Source organism: Neopelma chrysocephalum, unplaced genomic scaffold, assembly GCF_003984885.1.
Source record: "Neopelma chrysocephalum unplaced genomic scaffold, ASM398488v2 Primary Assembly neopelma1_209, whole genome shotgun sequence".
NCBI lineage: Eukaryota > Metazoa > Chordata > Aves > Passeriformes > Pipridae > Neopelma > Neopelma chrysocephalum.
The window spans coordinates 1207405-1215829 of NW_020897871.1; positions in this window are offsets into that span (position 1 = coordinate 1207405).

Sequence of the window (8425 nt, forward strand, 5' to 3'; positions counted from 1 at the left end):
CAGCAAATGAAAGAAATAAACCCCAGGAAATTTCATGAACACCACCAGCTCAGAAACCACAGAACTTTTTGCTCTGTGCATCATACAACACTTCAATATTGTTGTTACATCAGATTAAACTGAAATATTATCCCAAGACTTCAGAGGGTTTACTGGACACAGGATTCATATGGCTGTATCACATGAGTATTCTTTAGTTTTCTCTAATTCTACAACCACCTACACTCACAGACAGCAACTAAAAATCTCCATCAAGAGAAAATTCTGGAGGAATCAAATGTGAGTAAAGTATCCCTTTTCATTTTTGACAAAGTGAGATTTGTGTGATGCTATTTTCCCCAATTTTGACTAACACATCAAAGAAGGGAATCCAGAACATTCCAACTTACTGAACAATTTTTGGACATTCCAATATGTAGTTAGATAAAGATATGTATTAGAAAAAGAATTAATGACAAGTCACTAAACCAAACTATTTAAAATACCACTCCAGTAGGAAAAGGTGCATTATAATCTTGTGGAAAATTTGCTTCTAAATCTGTTATTTTTTTAGCTAACAAGAGTAGTCCTAAACATGAACCACAGAAATAGATAATGCAAACTATATCTAGGATCAAAAAAAGTCTAAGTAATACAGTATATATTCATTAAAAATTGTAACTTAAATAAGCTTGTATTTAAGTAACTATGAATTACGTTACAGAAAATGTCAGAAAAAGCATTTTATGTGCATCTGAATAGACCAAGTTAATGGGCATTGTGATCCTTCCTAGTTTTCAAAATTCCTGATTTTCTAATGTCAAGCAGAAGTATAGTTTCCTGCTAAGCCTAAATAGAGCATCATGCAAGTGGTACTCAAACTCGAGTTATCCAGTTCAAAAACTGTGGCTTTACAGCTGAGAAAAAAAATAAAACCCATTTCAAGCTCCTTTAATAATCTTTTATTTTGTTTTGAAATTAATTGCTTATCTACATTTTGCTTCTTTTTGCTGGATTTCATTATGTAGTTCTCAGCCTTGGAACACAGAATTTTTGCAAAATAAACAACAGTTTAAGAACTAAAAGTAAGTGAAACATTGCTGATAACAGACTGTTCATCTTTATGTGCCTCCATCTGCACAGGAGCTCAGTGGAGCTTGCACATCGACCATGCTCACGTCACAGTGGGAAGAGAACAACACCAGTCCTTCAATTTAGAGAAACTCTGACAATCAGGACTTACTTTTCTCAGTTTCAGTATTTAAAAAGAATATATTTCCTGTTGCTTTCTCCACAGCTGCATGTTGACATTCAAACAGGTTAACCTTAAGAAAACTGGACCGTGATTTATTCCCAAGGCCTATGCTACCAGGCCAAATTTCAGATCTTCTTGTAGAAGGTGCATTTCTCTCCCAAGGATTCTTTGCCCCCCTGCCCCCACTCATCCCAAATGTGCAAAGCAATACTCCTTTTACTGTTTCTTTGAATAGGCCTATAATAAATAATTTATCTTAAAATGCATTCAGCTCCCTTTTCCTAATTTCAATTCACCATTGCTAAATCCCCCAGCCACCTACTTGAACTAAAATTCTATCCATCCATACCATTTGATACCATTTCCTTCATAAAAACGCTAATGAGATTTTGTGAAACATTCTGATTTTAAAACGTTGTGCCAGCTAATTTAACACTCCCATCTATAGCATCTCAAAGATTCAGGATGAATTCTTAAAATTAAGATTCCTACGGAATTATAATTTTTACTGTAATAAAAAGGTTTCTCTAGATTTAACTATCTGTTATTACTATTATTTTGGACATGACATTAACATTTAAGATGTATTTTACAGATCTGTACTATTAATTTCTTGCTTAAGTATATCACCTATGTGCAAGACTGGTTTCATCAGCTTAACACAGATTCTTCAAAGAAATTCAACAGTAATATCCTATTTTGTTTTGGAATCTAAAACAGACTTGAAATCCAAAGAACATTTTCCACAAAACATATGCATAAACAGAGACATACAGCAAAGTGGCTATTGAGGATCTCAAAGTACTAACAAGGCTGAGAACTCATCCTCTGGCACCAACAAGTCTTACACATCTATAAAACCAAAACTGTTTTATCAGCCACACTGAGGCATTCACTGGTCCATATCCAGAAGCTACTGTTGTTACAGCACCAAAATATTTAAAAGGTAAATAAATTCCAATAAGTAATAGAAACTTAATACTCTAAGAAAAATAGCAGTAGTCTGATTCAACTTTGTTAACTGATATGGGTGATAGTTTCAGCACTGAAGTATCCCCTAATTGCAGATAATTAACCTTGATTGATTGAAGGAGCAAGCCCAGGCACAGATAATACACCTGGATAGAACAGACTGGGCATTTCTCAAGGGCCAAGGAGAGAAGGGTTCACACAGCAGTCAAAGTCCCGATTGTTTATGAAACTATTGAGTGAGACTGGACTTGGTTGTGTCCCCAGAAGAACTGTACTTGGGACCAGCTGCCAATTCAGCTCAGACACAGAAACTGCTCCCCTTAGAGCCTGGCAGTTCAGTGTTCCAGCTCTGAACCAGTCTCTCCCTCACCAGTTTGTTTATAAAGATGTTGTGGCAGCTCAAGGGAATTTAACTATTTTCAACATACATGAAACATGCAAAACATTTATGAATGGTTAATCAAGTTCATTCTATATCTTGCTTTTTATACATCAAATTAACTATAAGATTAATGCAATTTGTAACAATTACAGTCCACGACCTCCACTACACCAGGCAAAATTTAAACAATTTTCTTGCATAGCTGTATTGACTATGTATCATACGAAATATCGTAGAAGATACACAAACAAGGTAGCAAACCATCAAGGCAGCTTGTAATGCTGTGGCAAAACATGTTCATCATTGGGATTTTTGCAACAGTTTTGAACCTCTGAGTGAAACATAAACACCTTTTCAACAGAAGCTAAAATTCAACTGTTTATCTTTTGTATTTATCCAATTATGAGTGCACTGAAGTTTGAAGAAGTTTGAATAAAGTATGTTAAAGATTTTATAACTGCAAGAGAGACCAAAAGAAAACGATTTAGGTTAGAACTGCTGCTCTGCAACGTACTTAACATCATCTGAGAGTCTTCTAAATAAGGAAAACAAAGTCTTATGGAATTAAAGGCAGAATAGGAAAGTAAATATAAGCACAACTCAGGTGAACTGCAAATGTGAACTGCAGAAATTTCAGACAGAACTACTCAGGCACTTCAAGGAGCAGCATCTATGATGAAAGAAATGAAACATCAAATCCTATAGGACTGACTAGCTGCACTAAAATGCCCTTTTGAATATTTTTAATTTCCACTACAGACATTGAAGTTCACATGAAATGCAGATAAGCACAATAATTTCTAAATTATTATATGAAACATCAAAAAAATACAGATTCTCAGTTTTCATTAACATGATGCATTATTGCCATGACATTACAAACTGTATTCAATATTAAAAGCTCCAATTTTCACAGAATATTAATTTCATTGATTATATCTGCCACTATAACAATTTCAAATAAATCAGCTTACATAATGGAAGGGGAGCTAGGATTCCACTGACAACAATATACTACAAGTGAATATTTTCATAAATGAAGAACTAGAATGACAGTTTGGCCTTTCCTGTATGAAATGGGGCTCTTTATATGGACATAGAGCCTTCAGTTGGAGTAGAATCTATAAAGGACAAAGTATTCAAATTAAGACTTTTTGAAGGACAAAAAATTCCTTCTGATTAAGATCAATCCCTTTATGAAAATGAGAGAAGTTATCTTATAATGGCATTCTGAAGAAATGGTCATTAGTGGTGTGTCAGTCATTTTCTAGGTCAACACCTTCACTCATCTTTATTCCATTTTGCAGTCCTCTCACCTTGCTCTCCTCCCTCTCTTGCTTCAGGACATAAAGGGCCTTACACAGCCTGGCCAGGTAAGGGAAAGCAGCAGTACAAACTACTTGTTTAGTAGCAGAACTGCAAAAAGGATTGTAGGAGATAAACTCTTTGTGCTTTCACACAGCCCACACAAGCATTAGCTTAAAATATCACTGTAATGTATTTTTCAGTGTCACTTGCTGTTTATTCCACTTAATGATCCTTTTCATTTTCTCTTGTGTGTGCACAGACTTACAATGCTGCTTTAGTAACTGATGATGATGAGAATATGCAGTCTGGTGGCAACAATTACTAGGCTAATAAATAATGTCCTGTATTGAAGCTATAACTGCCTTTCTTATGAATAGATTTAAAGATATTAGTATATTAGTCATGATATAGGCAGTTAAATACACTGAAATTCAAACTGTTGTTTAATAAAGTTTGTCCAACACACAAATCGTACAAACTACTGTGTAATCAAATGTGTCTCAGCTAGACTTAACAGCTGGTCAACTAAAATCCATGGAAACACCAAAGAACCACTGCAGAACACATGGTGAGCATTCAGCAACTCAAATCATCACACCTTTAGCCTAACATATTTGACATGACTTATTACCATCTACACATATTATAAACTAACATTATAGTTTTACAGGAAGAAATACTCACAAAATGGAATTAAAAATAAGCGTGGTAAGGAAACACCCTATCACAGTCACTGCCCTGAAAGCATTACCACTACTGGAATCACTTGTTTCTGAAGTCACCTTCAGGTGGTGTTTCATCACTTGCCTAAAAGAGCCATTGGCAAGCCACCATCTGGTATGGCTCTAGGTTAATGCTGCTGGGAATAGAGCTGCAGTTCTGTTACCATTCTAGAGCCAGGGCTGTTAATAATTCAGGACATAGCTGAAATAGAAAGTATTGAACTGGGGATAACCTAGAGATTCTGTTTGTTCCATCTAATAATGGCACAAGGGAACACCCTAATTTGTTGCTGTTTGATGTCTCCACAGAGGGGAAAAAACCCCATAAAATGCGGCTTTGTCTTATCTCCTATCCAAGTACATAAAATAACGTGCAACTTCCCTAAAAGCTTTAAGGTGGGATATGAGTTTAAAGGAAGAAGAATGACAGTGCTGTTGATCACTTCTCCAAAACAGGGGCTCCCAGCTCCCCTGGCAGTTCAGCTGGCAGTACGGGATACTCGGTTTAACAGAGCTCAGTTCCCCTCAGCTCACAAAGTGCTGGGGACAAATTAACTCCCTGGCCTAGGGTGGAGCAGCCTGCAGTGCACCACCTGCAAGGGCACAGCACGATTTCCATCTCACAGTGTTTCACTGCTTCCCACAGAGTGATCTGTTGCTTTGTAAAAATATGTTCTCTCACACGTTGCCAGTCTGTCACAGAAACCCCTTCTTGACTAGAAAAAGCAAGCAGACAGAACCAAGACAAGAAGAAACCCCACAAATTTTGGTACTTAACCAACTTTTATGCTCATTTTTATTTCAATATTATCTTGACTACTATTGTTGCCTAGTAAAAATCCATTTGTCGATTGATTGTAACAGCTGCCTGCTAATAATCTCTCAGCAAGAGAAGGGTAACCCTTTGTGTGGTGATGGCTGAACTGGTTTCAGCAACAAGTCTGGAAGAGACAACTAGAAATATCCATCTGCTTCTCTGTCCTTGTTAGAAAATAATCCCTTGAATACTGGTGAGTCACAGGGGCACAGATAAGCTTGGGGGAGTGAGGGGAAAGCTATACTAACAAAATGTAACCAACAGTGCCCATCCCCTAACATTTCCAAGTGGCTTCACACCTCAACCTCGTCAAAGCTAAGCAAAAAGGTTTGTGTGTTATCCCCCATTCCTGTTTTTTGTTTAAAATCAATATTTTCGAATCCAGAGGAGGATCTCCAGGAGGTAATTCAGATCTAATAAAGAAACAGAGGACACCTGGTGGTGTTTAGTTGTTAGCATAAACAAACAGCAAGCCAACTCAGATGTGTGTGCAGCTGCACCAGCAACAATTAACATAATTCATGCTTTAAATAAATAAAATATGAAGTGATGGAGAACTTAAAATAGTCTAATCACAAAAACACACAGAAATTTAAAACAAACAATATGAGCTTCTGATTCCAGATGCCCCCACTTCTTCATGAAAATTGCTCTTTATTTATAAAGGTTACAGGCAAGAAGTAGCAACTGCATGTTCATAGGAGGCTGCCACCTCCAACAGGCACATGCTATGGAAAAGTAGGACAGAATCCCCACTACTCAGAAACTAAAGGACACAAAGTTGTCAGTTTTGCTGGAGAAAGATCCACGGAGGCAAAAGCAGAGATCTGAATGAGCCAATCCTGGGGCAGCAGTAGCACCCCAGTGAGGTACTCAGCACCCCCTGAACCATGGCATTCCTGGCACCGTGGAGAGGAACCACTGGTCCATACAGAAACGCACATGAGAGCTGAGCCCAGCTCCAGATTGCTAGATCAACTCAGGGACTGACAGACTGTAAGTATTCAGATCTCCATATTAACTTAGTGAAACTGGTTATTTTTTATTGAAGATGCTGTTATTAAGATAACTCTGTGAAGATCCAATGCTGGAAGATATAACATATGTCTCGGAATTCAGACACTGAACAGAGTCAGTGAGCCTCCTTCATTCTAAGGAGCTGGAGAACACAGAGGCAAGGTAGAAACAAAAACCACACTTGCAGACAAGCTGTCTAGTTATGTAGGGGCTATTCAAAGTTCCTATTTTGTTGCCAAAAAATGATGCTCTCTCATGAGAAACATACTGCAGTAAGTATTACAATTTTTCGGGCTGAAAAAAAATGAATAAAAGTAAAAGATGACTGTGCAACATACAGAATATTGTACCCTTCCTAACACAACTTTAATGCATGGACTCCATCCTAGCCGAGATTCTAAGTGTGAAAATGTTGTTAAAAAAAACCCCAAAACAAGTACTTGTATCTTTTGAACCAGCACTGTCAACAGAAGAAATCTTATCATCTCCCCTGCTTGTACCAGCACAAATATGTGTGGTAAAGAACACTGGTGACCTGCTTAAAACTAGACTGGTTTAAAAATCTCAACAACCCAAAACAGGTGGTTTTAACCCACATCAATTCCCCAATCTGTTCTGATATGCAGCCACACAAACACCTACACTGATACAAGTGGATAGAAGAAAACTGCTCCCCTCAACAGCAGTGCTGGCTAAAACTGCAAATCCAACTGAAGACCTTCTGGTGTTTGCAGACTTTCTTACCAAAGTCAGCAAAGCAAAAGTTCCACTGAAACAGATTAGAGGCCAAGCTCAAAATCAGTACAACACATAAGATACCGCCACGTAAACTTTCAGATCAGCTCTGAATTTTGTCCCAGATCACAAGCTATTAGTCTCAAAAACTAATTGTGCTATTGGAAACAAAACCAATTTAAATGTCAGTAGTAGATGCAAGAAACAAACTTTAAATGTAGTCTTAAATACGTAAAAGACAGTCAAGGAAGAACAGCAAAGAATAGAGTTGTAGGAAAGTTGGAATGTAAGGGTTTTAAATTATGTGAACAAAATCCACCTTGGAAGCCCCAAGGAGAGGATTTGAGCTGGCAAGGTCAAGGTTGAGATGGACAATTGTGCAATACTCAAGCAATCTTTTCCCCAGATTTTTTTCTAATACACAAATACTCAAGCAAAAAGGTTCCAGATATCATGCCCTCTCAAGAATTTGCTTTGTTACCTTAATTTTTAATATTAGTCAACAATATAACTTCACTGAAGGGTTACCAGTCTGTTAATTTTCAAACAAGCTTCCCCTTGTTTACTTGCTCATTAGAATAAGTGCATTCTAGGTCAATACCATCCATACCAATATCTATAAAGACCTTTAGCTTCTATTTGGATTTAATGAAATTAGACTTCTTTATAATAGCAAAGAAGGTATTTTGAAAGCCATAAACCATAGGAAGATAAAACATGATCTTTGGGAACCAGATTCAGGGAAGCATAAAAACATGAGAGAACAAGACACGCTTCAGTTTCCTGAGCCACTTTTATGCATTTAGCACTCTCATTGAGTTCAGACAGATTTATTATGTAGGACTTAAACACTCAAACTAAGCCAGGCTCAGCACGAGGAGAGCGCGAGACAACCCTGAGCACAACCAGGATGATTAAACGCTGTGGTCTTTGTGTTTGAGTTCCAAAGGGAACGTGTGAAGGACTGCAACGCTGGTGATAATTTCTGAGGAAAGCCTTGGAACAGTATAAAATATGAATAAAAAAGATAAATAATAATAAAAAAAGGGAAGGAGGAGGAAAAAATAATCAAAGAAGATGCACAAAATTGCGAGGACCTAAAAAAATTAAACTGAAAAAAGGGTAGTGGAAGAATAAATGTGAAACCCACCTGCTGAACCCACCTCGCTGAGGGGAGCCCTGAAGGAGCATTGAGAGGCGCCCTGAGGGGACCCCTGAGGAGACCGTGTCGGGAGCCC